The sequence below is a fragment of the Penaeus monodon genome, chromosome 7 (assembly GCF_015228065.2).
Source record: "Penaeus monodon isolate SGIC_2016 chromosome 7, NSTDA_Pmon_1, whole genome shotgun sequence".
NCBI classification, from domain to species: Eukaryota; Metazoa; Arthropoda; class Malacostraca; order Decapoda; family Penaeidae; genus Penaeus; species Penaeus monodon.
This window is the reverse complement of record NC_051392.1, coordinates 37,017,090-37,028,598: the sequence shown is the minus strand read 5'-3', so window position 1 is coordinate 37,028,598 and position 11,509 is coordinate 37,017,090. Positions and strand designations below refer to the sequence as shown.

At 38.7% G+C, this 11,509-nt stretch overlaps 1 pseudogene; it reads right to left on the bottom strand.

Annotated features, from left to right (window-relative positions):
* Nucleotides 1-1,306: 1,306 nt before the first annotated feature.
* The window catches only part of LOC119575625, an 11,039-nt pseudogene continuing 836 nt past the window's right edge, over nt 1,307-11,509 (bottom strand).

The following is an 11,509-nucleotide window of genomic DNA, read 5'->3' as shown; positions in this document are numbered from 1 at the left end:
TGTTTTGTAGGGGCTTTTTTAAATTTTTTTTGACTTCGAAGTAAATTTTCCCATAAATGGTAGTTTTTAAATTATGATCCCTTTTAACAGATGATACAAAGGGTTTATTTGTGATTTTTTTTACAAAGGAAAAACCTTTATTTTTTCAAATAATAAATGGGGACCCATTATTAGCAAAGAAGTTTTTAGAAAATTCATTTTATCATGAAAGGGGACCAATGCTAATAGATTTTAGGCTCTGTGAGAGTGTTTTTTTTTGCTGTTATTTATAAAATAAGGGGTATTGCTGAAAAGGGGGGGCCCAGGCCCCGTAAAGGTTGGTTTACGGTAAATATGTATGGAAGCGCCATTTAAAATGGGAAAAAAACAGGTGTCTAAAAAAAGGGGAGTTGGGATTCAGTTGTATTTCAAGGTAAATTTTTACTTGGGGTTTAGAGTTTGATAAGAAAAATAAATTTACATGAAGGGGCTTTGAACAATAAAAAATGAATATATTATAATATTATATATATATATATTATAATATATATATTATATATATATATATAATACATGAAGGATACCCAAAAAATACCGACAGTAGTAAAAGGTCTAAATTCATGTGTATGTGTATATAAACAACACTTTATACATACACACAAACGTATATATGAGGGATACAATTTGCCTAGCATTTTTTCATCATTTTGATAAAAACTGTTATGTCATTGCCAAATTTTTTTAAAAGGTAATTCAAATTTCATAAAAAAATTTCCCAATTTTATTTAATTTATAGGAAGGTTATATATATCATAAAAAAATGTGATTTTCCCACTTAGATTTTTTTTTCCTTAAAAAAATATTTTAACAAAAAGTATATAAAAGTGTTTTATCCGGTGGAAAAAATAAATACAAAATGCAAGTGTACTTCGAAAAAAAACCCCAAGAAATATTCCTTAAAAATTTTCCTTGTTCATTTTCCTAAAAAACTAACTCTAAACGTTTTATCAACAGAAGGGTATATGTTATACAAAAGAAAATAAAAAAAAATTTAATCAGTTGAAAAAAAATAATAAATAGATGAAAGTGAAATTGATATAAAAAAAGAAATTTTTCCCTTTTAAGGGACTTTTTGTTCATTTTTCCTCAAAACTAAATCCCCAAAATTTTTTTGGGAAAAGTAAAGAGGATGGGCCATTAAAACTATTCACCTTTTTTTTTTAAAAATTAAATAAATGTTACACCGTTTTTAAGAAAATCCACAAAAATTTAATTTAAAGGGAATTTTTAACACAAAAAAAACAGTAGGGGTTGAAATCAGAACCCTTTATACACCCTCATTAAGCAGGGCTAGCATAGGGGTCAGGGGGTCCTGTTGGAGAAGCGATTGCCGCTGGATTCTTCCTGATGACTGGGCCCCTGAAAACGGGGGTTGGCCTGTTTCCCCCCCTTTCCTTTGCTTTTCCTTTTGGGAAGCACCCATGTCAGCTGGCTTCTTCGCCGCGCCCGTGCTAGTTTAAAAAATTCCCCAAACACAGTCTCCGGGACATTAGTTTCCCTTCCCAAGGTTCTCGATCAAAAAACCCTTGGGAAAATTTAGTTCTGTCCCCTTTGGTTTTTTCTTGAAAAATTCCCTTTACTCGGCGGACTCTTTTAAAATCCGGAGTCACGGGAGGGGCTGGGGAAGGAGTTTGATAATATGTTCGCAGTCTGCTGCAAGTTTCCCTTTTGCCGGGAAATTTCCCGGGCCCGAACCAAAGGTCGTTTGACGCCCCCGTAACCCCGGGGGTGCTGTGCCGAAATCGTTAGTCTCCTTTTTTCACACAGATGTTGTGTGTGTGTGTGTGTGGTGTGTTTGTGTGTGGGGGTTTTTGTGTGGTTTGTGCCTGTGGGTGGTGTGGTGGTGTAGATCATCCCCGAGTTTTTTTTTTTGTCATTTTGTGTTGAAAAAACTGTAGGTACCCTCTTTACAAATGCGATAGTGGCGCAAAAACAGGGTATGGATTAGGTGCTCCATGGTTCTTCAGATTTTTCCCCTTTCCCCAAGTGGGGGATTTTTGTGGTGACCGAGTGCACGAAACCCCTTCCGGAAACCCCGACATTTTTACAGCCTCAAAAGGCCCCAAAACGGTTTCCCCTCAGGGATGTACCTGAATAAAGGGCAAATTTATTTATGTCAATAGTATCGTTTTTGTATTTTCAAATTCGTAAAAGAAAAACGTTATATTTTAAAAATAATATAATATTACATTACATCAGAAAGAATTTTAAAAAAAAAAAAAACCGAAAGATTTCATTTAAAAAAGCTGGTTTTATTTGTGACGCCGGTTTTCGAGTCATCAAAAAAGTATATCATCATTGTCATGACGGTTAATTAAAAAAAAAAAAAACCGAAGACCAAAGGTATTACAAATTTAAAAAGTAAACTCAATAATGACAAAAGATGAAGGGCAGGGAAAAATTTCAATAATGATGATAAATTAATATATATAAAAAAACTAACTTCATGCCTATGCTGATACTTTCCTTTCTTATCAGTATTACATTTTTAAAAATGTTTAGAAGATCCCAAAGGTTTTTTTCTTCGATTTTTTCGGGGACAGGACGAAAACGAGGTCAGTGTGGTAGAGGGCGGTCTCCTCCCCCAGGGTTTTTAAAACACGTACCCCAAAGAAAATTTCCCTTCCCCGTTCTCTGTAAAGACAGTAAGTAAAAACTTTCAGTTTTCACACATACACATATAAAAACATATTTCCTTTACCTTTTCCTAGAGAAAAAAAGTTAAAAAATTCGAGGCCCTTTATATTGGTTTTAATTTGGGAAAGGGAAACCCCAAATCCAGTATTTATTTACGTTCACTTTTTCTGGGTGTTTCCAGTTCCCCTGTTTTTTTTTTATTTCCCGAACCACCCACTAAGTAAAACACTATGCCACCATGTTTTTCATTTTTTTTTTCAGCCAAATGACAACTATCTTCCAGCCCCCCGAAAATTTTTTTTAAGGGGAAAAATACTCATTAAAGGGCTTTTGACATGAATTTATGTTGTCCAACCTGAAATCCCCCGAAAAAAGGGTATTCTGGGAAATTTAAAAAAAAATAAAAAGAAGTCACTTTATTTTCCCTTCAGCGCAGTAAGCATTAGGGAAAGAGGTATATGTTAAAAACATTTGTAAAATTGCTTTTTTAAAAGGGGAAAAACACCAGGGTTTTTGGTTAGAATACATCCTTAACCGACGGGGAACGGGATGCCAGATTTCAGTAGCCTGAATTACCATTACTTTCTTTACAATATCTGCTGTAAGTTGAGTCCATTCCAAGTCACCCACCCAAGTCATTACCCAACCTTCAGAAAACACTCCTATCTTTCTCCCAACATACTCCACTCCATCTCCTCCTCCACTTTCTTCTTCATTTTCAACCACCTCCCATGTTACTCCCCTTCATGCTTATGGTCAGCAGTAACACCTCACTCAAAACCACTCCATCTTTCTCCTGTCCTCGTCCTTCTGCTACCATCACCTTTATAAACCTTTTGAATACTCTTTTAAGCCCAGCCAACTGGAATTGATTTTTTTGCGACTCCCCTTACAGCATCTTACCCTGATAATATCCTCCTCTAAAAAAAACAAGTACGCAAAGTTTCCTTCTGCAGTCCTCCTGACTGCTCATGCTGTGTTACAGTTACATCAGAGACCCAACTCGTGCATTATCTCCCATGACTCACTCACTGACAACCTATTCCTGCCCAACCTCACTCTTCCCTTACACTTGTACAGGAACTATTTTCACCTCCCCAACAGATTGAACTGTCAACGACAAAGAATGCTCAGATTATGAAAACGACCTGCTTACCTGCCTCGTTAACTAAAGCCTACCAGAGGCTGCCAAATGTCCTACATCAATAATGCCAAGATTACATCTGCAGACATGACCTCCCTTTGAAGTTATTGGGGGAGGCCTTCTCAGTCCCTCTCCCCATCAATGTTAGAAATGTAGGCGTTTTGGCTCAACCTGTCACTGGCCATTCAAATTGCTCTGCACATTCTCACACGTGTGCCAATTGTGGTGGGCCACAAAATGTATTTTGTAAGAGCTGCCCTACCTACAAGTTTGAATCTGAGGCAGCAGTTCCCAGATTCGAACTAGGCCTCACTTCGCGCAAGGCCAGGCAGGAAACACGCCAACAACGTTTTGATATTGATTTCCCTTCTCTCCGAGATGTTTCTATATCTCCCCTTGTATCTCTTATTCCTTACGTTCCCACTTCTACCTCCTCCCTCTCCCAGTCAAAATCTTTAACCATTCTAAATCCAGACACTCCAATCTCTACCTCTCATCGCCTACCACAACAGACAATCTAGTGATCCACCCCATCTTTTAGCACATCCTCCCCTACACCTACCTCTTCCTCTGTACCTCAGACGTCTGCCCCCTCTTCTGAAAAGTTTTTCTTATGAGGGGAAGACCTCCCCAATCAACTCCCTTTCAGATACCCATGAGGACATTTCAGACTTTCTAATCACGGCCCCAAAAACATGTCCAGCCATCATCTACACACCAATCTGTTATCATTGCTTCTACAATTCAAGCAACTGCCGACATCCATCCTCCCCTTATCTTGTTCCCCTACACCCCTTCCTCCCACTCCCTCTCAACACCCCCCCGCCCTGCTCCATTTAAATTAACCACCCTTCCTTCCCTGTCATTCCTTCTGCTCCCTCATGGACACACAAGTAACTCCATTTTGTCACAGTGCCCTTCCCCGGACCCTCCTTTTCCTGGTACATCCCCCCATCCTTTGTCTCATTTCCCGAGTCTTGTTCTACTTCTCCCGACACCCATTATACCTATCACTTGTTGTTTGTTTCAAGATACCTCTTCTACACCATCTCGCAGTTTCCGTTCTCACAGACTGTAACCTCTTTTGATCTATTTCCTAGCCCCTTTTCTCTTTGGCTAATTCCTGCCTTACCCCATTTACTCACCCTCTTTACCCTTTTCAATCTGTACTGGCCCAGGTCAGAATACGCTCTACAGGCCTTCATATATCATAAATTGCAGCAGAAACACTCAAGTTGACTTGCCTGTAGAGTCCAAGGCATAGCATGTTGCTATGCAGGGCATTGCGGAAGACTTCTTCATATGTTCCTCTGCTGTTGATTGCCTCATCCTTTAGATCTACAGGATCTAGTATCTACTTGAACCTCATCATAACTGAGGAGAGAAAACAGTCAATGAGAAAATACGAACTTACCAACTGCCAATTCCTTGATATTAGTTTATATTAGAAAATATCACTTGCATCTTGCCGTTATCGAGAGGTTCTGAAAATAGAACACTGTCTTACCCTTGTTCCACAAGGGATTTGGGCGATAGTCCGCCTTGCATGAGTGTGCATGCGAAACTGAGGACATCTGACCTGCCATAGTTCTGTAAATCAAATAATTAATAATAAACATTTATTTTGGGTAAAAGATAATAGAAAGGTAAATATAAAAAATTCAGCAATACACATATACCACTGATATCGAAAAAAATTACTGTAGGAGACACTTCAAAAGAATCCTACCAAATATGCAAAGGAGTGAAAGAGTGCAGGAGGAATTGTCTGTCCTACCGCCACTGCAAGGGTGTCACTGACTGGTGTCATCGCTCATCAGTAATACGGCTAACTAGAACAGGAAGCCTCTGACAGAAGTTGCATTGTCCGTCCATGGGTCATACACTGTAAAATATTTTAGATGATAAAACAAGAATCAATGTACCTTCTCTTCTGGGTTAACATTATTATTTTTTTTAATAATGTCTAACATCACAGTTTCCCTGAAGAATCAATTGTACTCACTCATAGCCGCCATGTTCCTGGTGCGGACTAACCGACTCGAAATCGTCTTCAGCATTTCGAATGTGAAGTCGAATCTTGAATCCAGTTTCTCTGGTTTGCCACTGAGGAGGACGCACATCTGGCAAGAGGCCAGTTTCACAACCTGTAGGATTTCTTTGGCCCACGGATAACCTGCACAAAATTATTTTAATTTATTTTGCTCCACAGTTAGTACAGCAAAGACATACAATTTGAAAATGGAAAAAAATAAAAAAAGTATAGCAACTTCAAAGTTAATGAATAATGACAAACCTCATGAGATGCACATGTTTTCATGCATATGTCTAGAATGACCTCTCCACTCAGGAACTAATATGAGTCAAAAGAATGAATCTAAATTATGCAGAAGGCGAACCATGAGGCATTACTTTTGCATCCATCAAAAGCTGCTGAATTACTCACAATAACAAAATAAATTTCTGGGATTCCCCGTAGCTCGACCCATTCTTTCCTCAGGTAGTCGAGTGGTCCGATGATGATGATCCTGTGAAGGTGAGAGGGATGGACACAATTGGACCTCAGAGGCTGGCATAGGTTCTTGAGTCCAATGGCTGGTGACTCTTGATTGGCTATGATGAAGACGACTACATGGCCGCGCAAATCAAAAGAACTCAGCTCGTCTTGTGTCTTGGCAAGAAGAGAAAAATGAATGGGATGTGGAAACAAATCAATTGCAGACCACTAATATATACGAAACACAATCATAGGATATGCTTATTAAGAACCAACGAAGGCCTTACCAGTAAGAAATCATCAAAATCTTTCTCTGAGGAGCCAACACAATTCTCAACTTCTGTCAGTAAAGTTCTTGCAGGTCCAGCATCAGAAGCACAGCGTGAGGTCCTGTAGAGAAAATACGAGTTTAGTAAGTATTCATACTCTAGTTAACTGACGTCTTAATTTACTGTCCTTTAAAACAAAAAACGTACAAATCAAAATCATTCCAGACAATTCTATGAAGAAGAAGAAAAAACATACTTTTTAGAATCCTGGGCCTTAACATTCGGCTGTCGCTTTCCTGTAAAGATAAAAGATAGCGAAAAAGTGTAGAAAAATAACATTACTTAATGAGAAACGTCCCTTTTAACAACTTGCAGAATCATAACCAAATCTGGAAATATTGATGCACAAATACTTACCACGATCATCACATTTACAAGGGACATCGAACAGCCCTTCCTCATCCTGACTGCCGTGGCATAAAGCACAGTAGAGCGAAGCTCTGAATAGAAAGAAAATAAGAAAAAGCATTTTGTGAGTCCTTGGAACTTTTGAAATAAAAAAGAAAAATTAACTTAGAAAAAAGTTATGGAGAGAATAAATGCTAAAATGCATTTACATTCACCTTATGTCGTAGCCAAATAATTTAAACTCTGTTAAAAAAAGGGAGGAAGGGAGAATGAGACACATTCAGCGGGGAGAAAGAGCAAGAGGTTTAGATACAGCAATGAATAGATAGATATTTGAGAGAGAGAGAGAGAAGTAGAGAGAGATAAGAGAGAGAGAGGGAGATGAGAGAGAGGGAGAGAGAGAGAGAGAGGGAGAGGGAGATGAGAGAGAGGGAGAGGGAGAGAGAGAGAGGGAGAGGGAGAGAGGAGAGGAGAGGAGAGGAGAGGAGAGTAGAGAGAGAGAGAGAGAGAGAGAGAGAGAGCCTCAGTACAGAGGCACTAGTAAAACACTGCTCAGAAGATGCAAGTACCTGACCCTCATTGTTGACCACCAAACTCTTCTGAACTAATAATGGGGAAATTAACCATCCTGAACATAAAGTCCAGAAGTATCAAGATTGCTAAGGGACCTCAAGGAAACAAAAGTTGTAGGTCAAGATGACCCAAGTCCACGCGTGCTCCACAGATGTGATGACGAATGATCTCAGCCACTTGCCACATTAATTAATAACAGTTTTCATCAGCCTAATTAAGTGGCCACTAAAATGGAGAACAAGTAATGTTCCAATTCACAAGAAATCAAGTAAAGCAGATGTCAGGAACTATCAGTGTCATTTAAGTCTACCATTAGTGAAATACTGGAGAAGATATTAAGTATGCAATTCACGTAACACCTACAGAAACACCACCTGCGATGCCGCTGCCAGTATAGATTCCAGAAGGAACACAGCTTCTAACCTCCACTTGCTTATGACATCTGTCAGGAGTGCAGAACTAGGCAAAAGCCACAGTGCCAGTGTGGTACCGTCAGACACAGAGGGAGCATTCAGCCATATGTGGCACAGAGAAACTACTTGTATTTGGCACTGACAGTGCCAAATACATCAATATGAGTGACCTGCTAAATCTCGTACCTGAAACAGAAGTCTTTCCAGACTTGACAATATCTGCCAGTTACAGCAGAAAAACGATGCTAGTTACTGAAACAATCAATGACAGACTTGCAGGCCTTGTAGTGTGGGTAGGTGGCAGGTCCTTGGCATCACATACAACAAAAAGCTGACCTTTCAAACTCAAAGAAAATACTATGAGGAAAGCACTCAGGAAACTTCACTAAGAAGAATGGTGTGGCTTTTTAATGCTAGAGGGAGAGAAACCTTGTACAAGGCTCAGATCCACTCTACAATGGAGAATTAAATTTTTGCTTGGGCAGGTGCAGCCAAGAGTCACTCACCCTTCTTGACAAGATCCCGTCATGAGCAAAGAAAATTATTCAAGATGGAGTCTACAAAGTCTCCAGCACAACATGAATGTTGGAGGGTTCAGGACAGCTTAAAATGCAACTGCCATAAAAATGTCTCATAACTAACTAACATTTACTGTATAAATAAATATAGTCTTAGAGTCTAAGTAAACAAACTTCTATCAGACCCAATTAAAGTACTATATATATATTTATGTCTATTATGAAACAAGTCTGGTTAGGCTCTAAGATAGCTTATGGTCTTTACCCAGAAAAAAATAGAATTAAGATATCCACAATCATCCACATGATAGTCTCATTAACAAACTATAATAAAAAGCAAAAGAAAAAGAGAGAGGAGAAAGCGAGAAAGAAAAGGAGGGAGAGAAGTACCAACCTTTGAAGAATCTCAATTCCCCGAGTGCAAAAGTATCCCACAGTATTTTGTGGTATGACCACACATGGATTGCTAGGATACACGATGATCTTCCTATTATTGCCTTCATGAATTTCGATACCTAAAAGGATGAGCCCCAACTTCTTGTGGCATAATCTGTTGAGAGTTAAAGGAAAATAGGATATACTTGTGTCTTATTTTATTATATCAGTGTCCATTATATAGATAAAACATTATCAATTCTAAATAATACTTACTCAACAGCCTCATACAATGTCATGTTTTCAAACACTTAGACAAACGGGTATGCAGATAAGGGAGGTTTGCCAAAGTTGTATTCTTTCTCCCATTTCACCGAGTCATGGGTCTGCTGGAAATACAGCATTCAGTTAAGTGACACAAGTTTCAAACTTCGCTAACCCAATGTATCAATAGCCCTTAGGAAACTTGATTACTAACAAAAACACCAATGAACTTAGATTAACGGATGTATGTACACTGCCGATATCTTCAACCCTATCTGGCAAAATTAGGTTTGCCAGTAATGTGGAGAATCCAGGGATGAGGCATGAATAGCCCATCAGTCTAAGCTTAAACTCTGCAAAGCAGAAGACACTCACATCGCCGTCTTCTGGTCTTGGCTGAAACACCTCATCAAAGAGTTCCTGTAAAATACAAATCTAACATATGAATCTAAACTATTCAAGTAAATCAACAATATCAAATGAACTTAGTCTCACTGGTACCAACTGGTATGTGAAAGCAACCTTGCTCTTGCACTGAAGCAATTCCAGGAGTACTGGGGAAGCTGTGGATCATGAGACATCTAATGCCAACTTTATGTTTCCTAAGTCTTCCCCTTCCTGGTCTTTGCTATTTTGGTTTGAGAGGAAAATGCAGGCACGTGCTTTATGGATCTGGAAAGGAAATGATAAGTTCAAATCCTTTACGTAAGAGTCTTTACACTAGACCACACCATGAAAAAATACTAATAAAGTAAAATTGCATAGAAAGGGTTCAATCTTCCTCAAGTCTGAACAGGAGTAAAGTAACATGATTACCGCAGCAAGTTCTCTACCATCTTGAACCAGGCCTTGGACAGGATGCAAGCCTTCGAGTGGCGATTCGCAGTTCACACACGGAGTACAACTGCAATTTTGTTGAATTAAATACAAAAGATATGGTGTCACATTAATCAACAATGACACTATGCATTAAATATGTCTCAATTCAGACCAAGAAATTACAAAGTGTATGAAGTTGCTGGTGAAAGACGGAGAAAACATTAGGGCCGGATTCACTTAACACTCCCTCAGGATCGCGCCTTAGGCTGCGGCAGTAAGGTGTTCATACAACATCCAGAGTGGGGGCCGATTGCTGATCACTAGTAGCATTGCAGATTGAACACAAAGAACATACAATCCCAACCTTCCTAAACGCTGTACTCTTTCTACATTTTTGGTTTGGACATTTAATATGCTTAGAAACATATTTCAGAGTGATACCAGATTAAAAGAAATCAGTGAAGCTTTTATAATGGAAATCGCCCTGTGAAGCACCACCGGAAGCCTTATCAAGTAGTGAAGAGTTACTGTGTATAAAGCACAATATACTTACTCGCCCAGAAAGACCAGGTTAATCCTTGTCTTTATAAAAATACGGATCTGTGTGTTCAGGTGGCCACAAACACAATATGCCTGATGAGAGGTAATTAAGGAAAAATATTAAAAAAGATAAAAAAAATACAGTAAAGAAATAAAAAGGGGAGTATGAAGACAAAGGCAACTCAGCTCCCTCAGACTTCCTTTCCACTCCATTTCTTACAGTGCTTTGGTCTTTTTTTATCAGCAGGATTTTCAGTTTATTTCACATTAATATTGAATAAAGAAACAGGAAGAAAACTATAGACACTAACTTGTTGCGCAATATCGGTCTATATGGAGTAAAGTCCGGAAATAAGGCTAAAATCATCCTCACTAAGTCTGGTACATACTTCCCGTACAGTCCCTGAAATAAAGAATTAAATAAGAGAGCATCCTGTGTTCTCTTCACACTATATATTCTATTAACAAATCCATAAAACACATAAAATCATTTACTTTGCATTATATTTTTGTGAAATGCAAAGAGGAGTCATCTAACCTACCAAAACAATGGGTAAGAATAAGGTGAGGATTAATCTGCTTATTATTGTCTTGCATGAGACATCACCATAGCCGACAGCAGTTGCTGTTACTGCGGTGAAGTAGAGCCAGGTTAAACAAGCACAAGTCATGGGGTTTCCCGAGAAAGCAGGTGACAAACGGTCAAGCGCAATTGTTCATGTGTGCTGCTTACACGCATGTAGCTGGTTATGCAATTTCTAATATTTTGCAGTATGTGTATTGATATCAGATATACCAAAAACTAAAATGAACCTGTTCTACAAAAGTATTCATATCCTTTACTTACATAATATATAAACCGTCACCACAAACCACCAGGTTAGAATCCGGATCAGGTACTTCCAGATGAGAGCGAAAAACGGTATCTCAGATAACCCTATTTCTTCAATCTCAGTAACGAGATTACCCTCATGATCTGATGACTGTATTTTGATCAAAGACTGTCAGCCACA